General features: G+C 52.1%; 4 non-coding genes across 4 annotated transcripts; 2 read left to right on the top strand and 2 right to left on the bottom strand.

The window, feature by feature from the left end:
• The first annotated feature begins 3,859 nt into the window (after nt 1–3,859).
• On the top strand, nt 3,860–4,030 carry LOC138230817 (U1 spliceosomal RNA). The gene has a single exon (XR_011186416.1). It is a non-coding gene; the product is annotated as a U1 spliceosomal RNA (small nuclear RNA).
• Nucleotides 4,031–4,666: 636 nt separating this feature from the next.
• Nucleotides 4,667–4,785, bottom strand: LOC138230790 (5S ribosomal RNA). Its single transcript, XR_011186394.1, has one exon. It is a non-coding gene; the product is annotated as a 5S ribosomal RNA (ribosomal RNA).
• Nucleotides 4,786–6,560: 1,775 nt separating this feature from the next.
• Nucleotides 6,561–6,724, top strand: LOC138231010 (U1 spliceosomal RNA). Its single transcript, XR_011186594.1, has one exon. It is a non-coding gene; the product is annotated as a U1 spliceosomal RNA (small nuclear RNA).
• Nucleotides 6,725–7,360: 636 nt separating this feature from the next.
• LOC138230997 (5S ribosomal RNA) lies at nt 7,361–7,479 on the bottom strand. The gene has a single exon (XR_011186582.1). It is a non-coding gene; the product is annotated as a 5S ribosomal RNA (ribosomal RNA).
• Between the last annotated feature and the right edge of the window lie 6,218 nt (nt 7,480–13,697).

The following is a 13,697-nucleotide window of genomic DNA, read 5'->3' as shown; positions in this document are numbered from 1 at the left end:
AGCTGGACTTGAGGAAAAGAAAAAATGACTCTGTTTTCTCCCCGAGCGAGGAGGAAGGAGAGCATGGCGATGGGGACAGCTGGAACCTCTCCACCCCTCCCTCTACCCCCTTCCTTGAAATGGACTCTGTGAACGCTTTTACTGCTGCCACCCTGATGAAGGCTCATTCAGAGGATGGCTGGCAGGAAATTGGTAAGAAGAAAAAGAAAAAGAAAAAGGTAACAGGTGAGACCGAAGAGAAATGTGTTTTGTAAAGACTGGTTCCACTTTCTTATGTAATATGGCTCTTAACATAATTTCTCTTAACACAAGAGGTATCAATGACAGAGTTAAATGCCAGTCTGTCTTTGATTACCTCCAGCAGAGAGAGGGAGATGTGTTGATGTTGCAGGAGTGTGCTTTAGCCTATCAAGAGAGGTATAAAAGTTTTGAAGATAGGTGGGATAAAGGGCCTTCTGTTTGGTCAGGGGACAATAACAACAGAGCCTCTGGCGTGGCCATTCTTTTCAAAGGATGGGCATTCAAATTGAAAAGTATTCAGAGGGTCATAGATGGCAGGTTGCTGTGTGTGGATGTGGAATGGGGGACCGTTAACCTGCGGCTAATCAATGTGTATTGCCCTACTGACGTAGGAGGAAGGGTGGAGCTACTCAAGGCACTCTCCCCCCTATTGTTATGCAGCACAGACGTGATAGTGGGAGGGGATTTTAATTGTATCTTAGAGCACACAGACAGGCAGTCTAGCTCGCCGATAAAATTGGATTCCAGCTCACTGGCCCTGCAAAACTTAGTTCAAGACTTTAAACTCTCAGACACATATAGATGTATATATCCCACAACAGCAGGATATACATGGTCAGGGAGGAATAGCAGCTCCAGAATTGACTATTGCTTTGTCTCAGAGAGAGTGAAAGTTGTTGGGGTCACTCTTCAGCCTGTCTTCTTCTCAGATCATCAGGCTTTAGGGTGTAGAGTGGAACTCCAGGGCGGGACTGTCTTTGGCCCAGGCCTCTGGAAACTCAACACAAAGCTGCTAGAGAACGAGGGGGTAGTATCCCGCTACAAGGAGAAACTATCACAGTGGCTGTCCTTGCAGTGTCTGTACGGGTCAGTAGGAGAGTGGTGGGAGGAGGTGAAGGTGAGGACAAAGGCCTTTTTCATGGCTGAGGGAAGGAAGGCTGCTGCCAGACGGAGAGGAGTGCTAGCCAGGAAACAGAGGCAGCTGCAGCGTCTCTACACGATGCTGCACAGTGGCTTCGATGTGCTCGAGGATATCGCCCTTTTAAAAAAGGACATCCGGAGCATAGCCGAAGAAAGTAGTCGAGGAGTGCTGTTAAGAAGCAGAGTGCAGTTCTTGGAAGAAAATGAGAAGTGTACTCGCTTCTTTTTCAGGAAAGTGGTAGGCTCCAAGACTGTCATGGAAAGTGTAGTTGATGAGGAGGGACGAGAGAGAACAGAGCCGAGTGCTATCCTCTCCTGCACCGAGGCCTTCTACTCAAGACTGTACAGCTCTACAGAGGTAAAGGATGAAGATATTCATTTTTTTACCTCAAAGCTAGAAAACATTTTGAGTGAAGAAGATAGGGAAGTACTTGAGAGGGATTTGACAGTAGAAGAGCTGAGACAGGCTATGGAGAGCTTACAGAAGGGGAAAACTCCGGGTGCTGACGGGCTCCCTAAAGAATTTTATTGCACCTTTTGGGATCTGCTTCAGGATCCGCTACTGCTCCTATTCGAGGAAAGCTACAAGACAGAATTGCTGCCTGACTCCTTAAGAGAAGGCACTATCTCTCTCTTGTTTAAGAAAGGAGCAAAAAATGACATAAAGAACTGGAGACCCCTCAGCCTGTTAGGCGTGGACACTAAGATCCTGTCCAAAGCCCTTTTCCTGCGCCTACAAAATGTAGTGGCCTCACTGGTAGGGAAAGAACAGACTTGTGGGATAGCAGGACGCCTGATGAGCGACAACCTGGCCTTGTTGAGGGATGTCTGTCTGTACTCTGAGGATCGCTCCCTCCCTCTGTGCATTTTAGGTGTAGACCTAGAAAAGGCCTTTGACCGCCTAAACCGGCAGTACTTAACATCGGTACTTGAGCACATGAAGTTTGGCCCCATCATGAGAAAGTGGATTAACCTGCTGTACACAGGTAGCAACAGCAGAGCCATGGTTAATGGCAATAGATCACGCACCTTTGAAGTCTGTTCAGGGGTGAGGCAGGGCTGCCCATTATCCCCCTTGTTATTCGTTTTGGCTATGGAGCCCTTAGCCTGTGCCTTGCGCCAGGATCAGGCCATTAATGGGATACCAGTGCCTGGAAGTGGGGGAGGAGAGGTAAAGACATCTCTATACATGGATGATGTCACCCTGCTCCTCTCTGACAATGCCTCAATTAGCAGAGCTCTGCAGTGCTGTGATCGGTTCTCTTTGGCTTCCTCCGCAAAAATTAACACATCTAAGAGTGAGATTTTTTATCAGAACTGGAGGGAGCCAAAAGAAGGACATGATCTCAGGCTGCAAGAGAAGAGAATTAAGGTCCTGGGGGTGTATTTTGGAGAAGAGATGGGAACAGTAAATTGGCAGAACAAATTGCCAATCTTAAACAAAAAACTGATGCAATGGAAGGACCGAGACCTCACCATGACAGGGAAGGTGCTGGTCATCAAAGCCGAGCTCTTGCCTGTCTTGAATTTTCTGGCTTCTACCTTCCCAATCCCACACCGTGTTGCGGCGGTGCTGAGGAGATTGATGTTTCAATTTCTATGGGGTGGGAAGCAGGAAAGACTCAGAAGGGAAATAATGTACAGGCCGCTACCCTCAGGGGGGAAGTCTGTCCCAGATATTGCTACGAAGCTGCTTTGCATTTTCCTGGCCTCTGTGCTGAGAGGCTTTGCAACAGCACCTGCAGCGCGTACCTGGACTTATTTTTCCAGGCTCTGGGTAGGTAGGGAGGTGTTCAGAGTGTGGGGTGTCAGACCCAAGCTGGACGTCCCACTCTCTGACACATGCCCTGCAATTTATGGGACAGTTAAAAGTTTTCTAAGATCTCACCCAATTGGCCATATTCCCCTCCGAGATGTCAGCGTCCAAAAACTGGAAGATTTCGTAGCACCCCAGAACAATAGGCAGACCCCTGTGGGCATTTTAACATCAGCCCAAACAAGGAAGGTGTGGAAACACACATCCTCTAAATTTCTGTGCAACATTCACAGAGATTTAGCCTGGAGTGTCGTCCACCAGTGCTTACCGGTACGAACTTTCTTGTACCGTAGGGGCCTCACCCCCAGCCCTCGCTGCGTTAGGGTGGGCTGCGGCGAGGAGGAGACTGTGACCCATCTCCTGTGGTCCTGCTTTTTTGCTAAGGCCTTCTGGGCACAGTTTGAAGATTGGTTGCAGGCTCTCTCGCCCCAATTTACCCTGACCGCTGCTTTCATCATATACGGCATCTCTCCTGTCAAACTTCCCCCTGACGTGTTTGACAGGATCTGGGCCGTGGTGAACAGTGGGAAAGACGCCCTGTGGAGAGTGAGGAACATGGGGCTGTTCAAAGGCATCGAGGTCCCAGTCAAGGCAGCAGGTAGCCTGGCCCTGTTCATCACCCGAGAGAACTATTACCTCAGAGATCTGTGGAGAGAAGGGAGGGAGGAAGCAGAAAATCTGTGGGAAATAGAGAGCATTGGACAGTATCTCAAGAAACTGTGAAAAACATTATCATGTTTAAATAAAGAATGTGATTTGCACCAGAAAAAAAGAAAATTGTTGCTATGTAACTGTTACCGTGTCAAAATGTAATGAGATGTGATCATATATACTGTTTTAAGTATGTATATTAATGTAAAGCTTTCTGATTTGTGATTTCCTGTATTTTTTTGTGAAAAGAAAATAAAGTTCTTAAAAATCGAAAATCGGTTCACCCAGGGTGAGGCTCGGCCATTGCACTCCGGCTGTGCTGACCCCTGCGAATTCCCCAAATGTGGGAATCTCGACTGCATAATTTCTGGTAGTGGGGGACTGCGTTCGCGCTCTCCCCTGATGTGCTTGGTCCAAAATCAGATACGGGAGGGTTAGGACACCACGAGCTGCGTGGCTGCGGAAGGATCCCGGTTCGACAGGAGTGGACGCCGCTGCTGGTTCTCGTTGGCTTTTAGTTAGGGGTCCGGAGAAGCATCTCAAGCTAGTTCCACTACTCCTTCCGGACGTTCATTCCCTTTTCAAAGTCAGTCGTTTTGCTGTAGTCTGCGTTCTTTAGGCTGATTATCGAGGTTAGCCTTTATTTGGTCATGGGGGGCCTCGGTACTGTATGCTGAGTCTAAAGACAGTTTCACCCGTTTTCTGATTGCTCGGTTCTGTACCAGTGCAGACATGTCAAACAGTGAATGGCTGTACCTCTATTGTATCCGTGCTCAATGAATGAAATCGGTAACAAATGAATATATGTCTAGTTATACGAAAAACGAGTGGTTTATCGACTCATCTTCATTTGCAGATTTAGAGGCAGCTTCGATATTCGTTTTACAGACGGGTTTTTTTTTTTGAATATGGGTCACACACATGCCACAGCAACAAAACATCTCTAGAGATGAGGCTATAGATCACCTTTCCATCCTGCAGGTTTTCCTCCCAAAGCCTACGGCACCAACGGCGACCCCTGCTGGCCGGGAGAGCAAAAGCTTACAGCACCTGGTATTCCCAGGCAGTCTCCCATCCAAGTACTAACCAGGCCCGACGCTGCTTAGCTTCCGAGATCAGACGAGATCGGGTGTGTTCAGGGTGGTGTGGCCGTAAGCGAAAGCCCCGGCGCCTGACTCGCTACTTGAAGCTGTGTGTGGCGGGGGTTCCGTGCCCCCCGAGCGGGACTGAAGGATCGTTCGTGTGCCACTCTTTGGAAAGGAGCTGCTTTCCAAATCGCATTGCGTGCCTGGATGTTGGCGAATGCGCTCCCTTGTGTTGGCTCGTCCCGCACTGGAGGAGGACAAACAATCTGCACGGAGGAGCACCAGGCAAGTCTTCACCAGACAAAAACCTCCAGTGCACAGCACTCTGGAAACATTTCGGGGCTTTCGCGTGTTTATTTCAGCACGTAAAGCGCACCGGTCCAACACGTCGGCCGGGCGCGCGGCGCCTCCGCCCTCTTGTGGCCTTGCGGCGTCAGAGCAAGAGGCTCCTTCTCGCTGCCCTTCCGCTGTGTTGCAGGACCCGGAGCGCGCACTTTGTGGGGGGCGGGGGACCGCGTTCGCGCTCTGCCCCCGGTCTCTTGCGCGAATACTAAATCTCACGGACAGGGGGGCCTCGTCATTGATTGTTACAGGTGAGACGGGGATTAGGAGGAGACCCCGACTGATGGGTAAAGGGGAGCACTTACACCAGAGGGACACCCCCGGCATCTCTTTTTGAGAGACGCCCTGGGGTTTCCTAATGGCCAAGGAGGGTCGGGACCTCGGTTTGACCTCTGTTTGTGCAGCAGAGTGTCGCCATCAGGAGGCTGGGGCGTAAGAGAGCCACACAGCCCGCAGGGTGAGCGCTCCCTACTGGTCCCAGTCACACCTCTTGCAGGAGCAGCAGCAACCGGAGCTTTTCCGGGGTGGAATATCCCATCCGGGTGCCGGCCAGGCTCACACCTGCTGGGCTGCCCCGGGGGTGAGCCCAGTCGAGAGTCGCAGGGCCAGATCTAGTCACCGGGGAGAAACGATACAAGTGAAGGATTGCTCGGCTCTCGGCACTTGAAAAGACCGACAAATGTCTCGTTCCCGCCGGAGCTGAATGTACCCGCATGTGTGGTGTCGTCTTCTTCCCCCGCCCCGCTGTGTTTGCTGTATTGTCTCTGAAGCCGGCCCCCCCGAGACGAGACGGGCTGTTCCTGTGCCCCAATTAACACTTTACAGGTGCCATTCCCCGGCATTGTGGCCATTGTCGGTGCTCACACGCGATAAGATAAGGCGGAGGAGAGCGGGGCATGCCCAGCGGCAGACATTCAAGGAGGGGGCAGTGCGAGGTGAGGTGAGGTGCGACACGCCGGAGCCCCGACGCAGCTAATGCGGAGCACTTGTTGGACTGGCATCGAAAGGACGTGTGCGCACGGAGCGAGCCTTCCCTGCGGCGGAGCGCGGGAACTTTCTCCCCCCCTCCCGCTGCAGGAGTTGTGTGCGCTGCAGCGGTGCCGAGAGAAAAGCACAGAAGGCAGCAGGCTCTGGAGAGCAGGTAAGAGACGGAGCCTTGTGGGCAGGCGAGCAGGCCCGTTTTTTGGAAATTGCTGAAAAGGTTTGTTCGGTGTGTGGCAGGCGCACGTCGCGAGCTTGCGTGGCGATCTGCCGGTCTGGAGTTATGCAAATGAGGCCGAATTGCATCCCGGGACATGCTGCGAATGCGCAACGGCGACTGCAGATGTGTAGGAAACGGCGCGCTCGTTTTCTCGTTTTGCCCACACTTTTGAGTGTTAGTGTGGCGTGTGAGTGTGTGAAAGAGTGGGCCCAGCAGGAGGCGGTGGCGTGCGGGGCGAGGAGGTGGCCTAGGCTGCGCGACTTGTGCTGTGGGTGCGGGCCGCTTGCAGGGGCCTGTTTAACTCATACTTACCTGGCAGGGGAGATACCTTGATCAAGAAGGAGGTTCACCCAGGGTGAGGCTCGGCCATTGCACTCCGGCTGTGCTGACCCCTGCGAATTCCCCAAATGTGGGAATCTCGACTGCATAATTTCTGGTAGTGGGGGACTGCGTTCGCGCTCTCCCCTGATGTGCTTGGTCCAAAATCAGATACGGGAGGGTTAGGACACCACGAGCTGCGTGGCTGCGGAAGGATCCCGGTTCGACAGGAGTGGACGCCGCTGCTGGTTCTCGCTGGCTTTTAGTTAGGGGTCCGGAGAAGCATCTCAAGCTAGTTCCACTACTCCTTCCGGACGTTCATTCCCTTTTCAAAGTCAGTCGTTTTGCTGTAGTCTGCGTTCTTTAGGCTGATTATCGAGGTTAGCCTTTATTTGGTCATGGGGGGCCTCGGTACTGTATGCTGAGTCTAAAGACAGTTTCACCCGTTTTCTGATTGCTCGGTTCTGTACCAGTGCAGACATGTCAAACAGTGAATGGCTGTACCTCTATTGTATCCGTGCTCAATGAATGAAATCGGTAACAAATGAATATATGTCTAGTTATACGAAAAACGAGTGGTTTATCGACTCATCTTCATTTGCAGATTTAGAGGCAGCTTCGATATTCGTTTTACAGACGGGTTTTTTTTTTTGAATATGGGTCACACACATGCCACAGCAACAAAACATCTCTAGAGATGAGGCTATAGATCACCTTTCCATCCTGCAGGTTTTCCTCCCAAAGCCTACGGCACCAACGGCGACCCCTGCTGGCCGGGAGAGCAAAAGCTTACAGCACCTGGTATTCCCAGGCAGTCTCCCATCCAAGTACTAACCAGGCCCGACGCTGCTTAGCTTCTGAGATCAGACGAGATCGGGCGTGTTCAGGGTGGTGTGGCCGTAAGCAAAAGCCCCGGCGCCTGACTCGCTACTTGAAGCTGTGTGTGGCGGGGGTTCCGTGCCCCCCGAGCGGGACTGAAGGATCGTTCGTGTGCCACTCTTTGGAAAGGAGCTGCTTTCCAAATCGCATTGCGTGCCTGGATGTTGGCGAATGCGCTCCCTTGTGTTGGCTCGTCCCGCACTGGAGGAGGACAAACAATCTGCACGGAGGAGCACCAGGCAAGTCTTCACCAGACAAAAACCTCCAGTGCACAGCACTCTGGAAACATTTCGGGGCTTTTGCGTGTTTATTTCAGCACGTAAAGCGCACCGGTCCAACACGTCGGCCGGGCGCGCGGCGCCTCCGCCCTCTTGTGGCCTTGCGGCGTCAGAGCAAGAGGCTCCTTCTCGCTGCCCTTCCGCTGTGTTGCAGGACCCGGAGCGCGCACTTTGTGGGGGGCGGGGGACCGCGTTCGCGCTCTGCCCCCGGTCTCTTGCGCGAGTACTAAATCTCACGGACAGGGGGGCCTCGTCATTGATTGTTACAGGTGAGACGGGGATTAGGAGGAGACCCCGACTGATGGGTAAAGGAGAGCACTTACACCAGAGGGACACCCCCGGCATCTCTTTTTGAGAGACGCCCTGGGGTTTCCTAATGGCCAAGGAGGGTCGGGACCTCGGTTTGACCTCTGTTTGTGCAGCAGAGTGTCGCCATCAGGAGGCTGAGGCGTAAGAGAGCCACACAGCCCGCAGGGTGAGCGCTCCCTACTGGTCCCAGTCACACCTCTTGCAGGAGCAGCAGCAACCGGAGCTTTTCCGGGGTGGAATCTCCCATCCGGGTGCCGGCCAGGCTCACACCTGCTGGGCTGCCCCGGGGGTGAGCCCAGTCGAGAGTCGCAGGGCCAGATCTAGTCACCGGGGAGAAACGATACAAGTGAAGGATTGCTCGGCTCTCGGCACTTGAAAAGACCGACAAATGTCTCGTTCCCGCCGGAGCTGAATGTACCCGCATGTGTGGTGTCGTCTTCTTCCCCCGCCCCGCTGTGTTTGCTGTATTGTCTCTGAAGCCGGCCCCCCCGAGACGAGACGGGCTGTTCCTGTGCCCCAATTAACACTTTACAGGTGCCATTCCCCGGCATTGTGGCCATTGTCGGTGCTCACACGCGATAAGATAAGGCGGAGGAGAGCGGGGCATGCCCAGCGGCAGACATTCAAGGAGGGGGCAGTGCGAGGTGAGGTGAGGTGCGACACGCCGGAGCCCCGACGCAGCTAATGCGGAGCACTTGTTGGACTGGCATCGAAAGGACGTGTGCGCACGGAGCGAGCCTTCCCTGCGGCGGAGCGCGGGAACTTTCTCCCCCCCTCCCGCTGCAGGAGTTGTGTGCGCTGCAGCGGTGCCGAGAGAAAAGCACAGAAGGCAGCAGGCTCTGGAGAGCAGGTAAGAGACGGAGCCTTGTGGGCAGGCGAGCAGGCCCGTTTTTTGGAAATTGCTGAAAAGGTTTGTTCGGTGTGTGGCAGGCGCACGTCGCGAGCTTGCGTGGCGATCTGCCGGTCTGGAGTTATGCAAATGAGGCCGAATTGCATCCCGGGACATGCTGCGAATGCGTAACGGCGACTGCAGATGTGTAGGAAACGGCGCGCTCGTTTTCTCGTTTTGCCCACACTTTTGAGTGTTAGTGTGGCGTGTGAGTGTGTGAAAGAGTGGGCCCAGCAGGAGGCGGTGGCGTGCGGGGCGAGGAGGTGGCCTAGGCTGCGCGATTTGTGCTGTGGGTGCGGGCCGCTTGCAGGGGCCTGTTTAACTCATACTTACCTGGCAGGGGAGATACCTTGATCAGCCTGTAGGTGGAGTAGTTGGATTGTTTTTCTTTTGTTGGAAGCAGTGTTCGATTTGCGGTTTTTGAAATGGCAACCTTTGGATCCCGTAAGAATGCTGTACGTTTTGAGCTCTTGGATGACCTCTTCATGGATCGTATGCAGTTCAGCAGAAAAGTGTTACAGAAGGAACTTGGCTTTGAACCTCGGCACTTGGATTTCATCTTCGCTCTCCCAGGTCAGAAAGCATTTGAGGTTGTATTTGCTACCTATCCTCTGTTTGAACAATGCGTGGATGTGTTTGAGGCAAAAAGAGGCAAAGTTCCTGCACTTGAGAAGATCAACTTGCAGCCTCTGACACAGAGAGAGAGGAAAACGGTGCATGTTGTTATGTTCTCGGAACTGGCAAAGACGGAGGACATTCACACCTGGCTTAACCAGTACTGCACCGTCCACCATGGAACTGAGGTTAGAGATGTTGATGGTATAAAAACAGGAGCAAGGAAATTCGAGGTTCGCTTGCTACCGGACAGCGTAAATGGAGGCTTAAGGCACCTGCCCTCTACAATCCGGCTGGGCGCCTGCAATGGCTATGTGTTTTATGTGGGACAACCAAAGGTGTGTCGGCGCTGTGGTGCTGTGGGACACCTGGCATCGTCCTGCACTGTGAAATGCTGCAAGACCTGTGGCAAACAGGGACATTTAGCCTCTGACTGTTCAATGCTGCCAAAGTGCAATTTATGTGGCTCGGAAGGACACGTTTTTAAGAACTGCCCTCACGCCTACGCCAATAAACTCAAAATGAGAAAGGATGAGGCAGTGCTTGTTTCAGCCAAACCGGCCCGAAAATCCAAAGCAAACAACAAGTCAAACAAAGAACCCTTGTTGGACAAAGACTCTCAGCCTCCAGCCAGGATCAGTCCTGCTGTGGCTCCGGGGCTGGTGGAAGAGAAATCCACTACGCCCCCACAACCGCAGACTGCACCAGACATGCACGAGGGTTTGAAAACCCCCGAGAACAGCGAGGACCCCTCCCCCACTCCTGCTCCTCAGAACGAGGGCCAGTGTGGGGCCCCCCGGTGGAGCGGGTCCAGCGAGGATACCCAGGATTCAGCAGAGCTGCTTTTCTCAGACTCTGCAAGTGCTACAGATGCCCTCCTCTCCTCCATCCAGTCCATCACGGAGGATCTGCAGCAGCTGGTGGGTGAGGGGGAAGAGGAGACTGGTGCATCGGCTGCACCCCTTTCCCCTCAGTGCTCCCAGGAGCTGGACTTGAGGAAAAGAAAAAATGACTCTGTTTTCTCCCCGAGCGAGGAGGAAGGAGAGCATGGCGATGGGGACAGCTGGAACCTCTCCACCCCTCCCTCTACCCCCTTCCTTGAAATGGACTCTGTGAACGCTTTTACTGCTGCCACCCTGATGAAGGCTCATTCAGAGGATGGCTGGCAGGAAATTGGTAAGAAGAAAAAGAAAAAGAAAAAGGTAACAGGTGAGACCGAAGAGAAATGTGTTTTGTAAAGACTGGTTCCACTTTCTTATGTAATATGGCTCTTAACATAATTTCTCTTAACACAAGAGGTATCAATGACAGAGTTAAATGCCAGTCTGTCTTTGATTACCTCCAGCAGAGAGAGGGAGATGTGTTGATGTTGCAGGAGTGTGCTTTAGCCTATCAAGAGAGGTATAAAAGTTTTGAAGATAGGTGGGATAAAGGGCCTTCTGTTTGGTCAGGGGACAATAACAACAGAGCCTCTGGCGTGGCCATTCTTTTCAAAGGATGGGCATTCAAATTGAAAAGTATTCAGAGGGTCATAGATGGCAGGTTGCTGTGTGTGGATGTGGAATGGGGGACCGTTAACCTGCGGCTAATCAATGTGTATTGCCCTACTGACGTAGGAGGAAGGGTGGAGCTACTCAAGGCACTCTCCCCCCTATTGTTATGCAGCACAGACGTGATAGTGGGAGGGGATTTTAATTGTATCTTAGAGCACACAGACAGGCAGTCTAGCTCGCCGATAAAATTGGATTCCAGCTCACTGGCCCTGCAAAACTTAGTTCAAGACTTTAAACTCTCAGACACATATAGATGTATATATCCCACAACAGCAGGATATACATGGTCAGGGAGGAATAGCAGCTCCAGAATTGACTATTGCTTTGTCTCAGAGAGAGTGAAAGTTGTTGGGGTCACTCTTCAGCCTGTCTTCTTCTCAGATCATCAGGCTTTAGGGTGTAGAGTGGAACTCCAGGGCGGGACTGTCTTTGGCCCAGGCCTCTGGAAACTCAACACAAAGCTGCTAGAGAACGAGGGGGTAGTATCCCGCTACAAGGAGAAACTATCACAGTGGCTGTCCTTGCAGTGTCTGTACGGGTCAGTAGGAGAGTGGTGGGAGGAGGTGAAGGTGAGGACAAAGGCCTTTTTCATGGCTGAGGGAAGGAAGGCTGCTGCCAGACGGAGAGGAGTGCTAGCCAGGAAACAGAGGCAGCTGCAGCGTCTCTACACGATGCTGCACAGTGGCTTCGATGTGCTCGAGGATATCGCCCTTTTAAAAAAGGACATCCGGAGCATAGCCGAAGAAAGTAGTCGAGGAGTGCTGTTAAGAAGCAGAGTGCAGTTCTTGGAAGAAAATGAGAAGTGTACTCGCTTCTTTTTCAGGAAAGTGGTAGGCTCCAAGACTGTCATGGAAAGTGTAGTTGATGAGGAGGGACGAGAGAGAACAGAGCCGAGTGCTATCCTCTCCTGCACCGAGGCCTTCTACTCAAGACTGTACAGCTCTACAGAGGTAAAGGATGAAGATATTCATTTTTTTACCTCAAAGCTAGAAAACATTTTGAGTGAAGAAGATAGGGAAGTACTTGAGAGGGATTTGACAGTAGAAGAGCTGAGACAGGCTATGGAGAGCTTACAGAAGGGGAAAACTCCGGGTGCTGACGGGCTCCCTAAAGAATTTTATTGCACCTTTTGGGATCTGCTTCAGGATCCGCTACTGCTCCTATTCGAGGAAAGCTACAAGACAGAATTGCTGCCTGACTCCTTAAGAGAAGGCACTATCTCTCTCTTGTTTAAGAAAGGAGCAAAAAATGACATAAAGAACTGGAGACCCCTCAGCCTGTTAGGCGTGGACACTAAGATCCTGTCCAAAGCCCTTTTCCTGCGCCTACAAAATGTAGTGGCCTCACTGGTAGGGAAAGAACAGACTTGTGGGATAGCAGGACGCCTGATGAGCGACAACCTGGCCTTGTTGAGGGATGTCTGTCTGTACTCTGAGGATCGCTCCCTCCCTCTGTGCATTTTAGGTGTAGACCTAGAAAAGGCCTTTGACCGCCTAAACCGGCAGTACTTAACATCGGTACTTGAGCACATGAAGTTTGGCCCCATCATGAGAAAGTGGATTAACCTGCTGTACACAGGTAGCAACAGCAGAGCCATGGTTAATGGCAATAGATCACGCACCTTTGAAGTCTGTTCAGGGGTGAGGCAGGGCTGCCCATTATCCCCCTTGTTATTCGTTTTGGCTATGGAGCCCTTAGCCTGTGCCTTGCGCCAGGATCAGGCCATTAATGGGATACCAGTGCCTGGAAGTGGGGGAGGAGAGGTAAAGACATCTCTATACATGGATGATGTCACCCTGCTCCTCTCTGACAATGCCTCAATTAGCAGAGCTCTGCAGTGCTGTGATCGGTTCTCTTTGGCTTCCTCCGCAAAAATTAACACATCTAAGAGTGAGATTTTTTATCAGAACTGGAGGGAGCCAAAAGAAGGACATGATCTCAGGCTGCAAGAGAAGAGAATTAAGGTCCTGGGGGTGTATTTTGGAGAAGAGATGGGAACAGTAAATTGGCAGAACAAATTGCCAATCTTAAACAAAAAACTGATGCAATGGAAGGACCGAGACCTCACCATGACAGGGAAGGTGCTGGTCATCAAAGCCGAGCTCTTGCCTGTCTTGAATTTTCTGGCTTCTACCTTCCCAATCCCACACCGTGTTGCGGCGGTGCTGAGGAGATTGATGTTTCAATTTCTATGGGGTGGGAAGCAGGAAAGACTCAGAAGGGAAATAATGTACAGGCCGCTACCCTCAGGGGGGAAGTCTGTCCCAGATATTGCTACGAAGCTGCTGTGCATTTTCCTGGCCTCTGTGCTGAGAGGCTTTGCAACAGCACCTGCAGCGCGTACCTGGACTTATTTTTCCAGGCTCTGGGTAGGTAGGGAGGTGTTCAGAGTGTGGGGTGTCAGACCCAAGCTGGACGTCCCACTCTCTGACACATGCCCTGCAATTTATGGGACAGTTAAAAGTTTTCTAAGATCTCACCCAATTGGCCATATTCCCCTCCGAGATGTCAGCGTCCAAAAACTGGAAGATTTCGTAGCACCCCAGAACAATAGGCAGACCCCTGTGGGCATTTTAACATCAGCCCAAACAAGGAAGGTG

Source organism: Lepisosteus oculatus, unplaced genomic scaffold (assembly GCF_040954835.1).
Source record: "Lepisosteus oculatus isolate fLepOcu1 unplaced genomic scaffold, fLepOcu1.hap2 HAP2_SCAFFOLD_52, whole genome shotgun sequence".
Classification (NCBI taxonomy): domain Eukaryota; kingdom Metazoa; phylum Chordata; class Actinopteri; order Semionotiformes; family Lepisosteidae; genus Lepisosteus; species Lepisosteus oculatus.
Note: the sequence above shows the minus strand (reverse complement) of the source record. Positions and strands in the feature narration are given on the sequence as shown.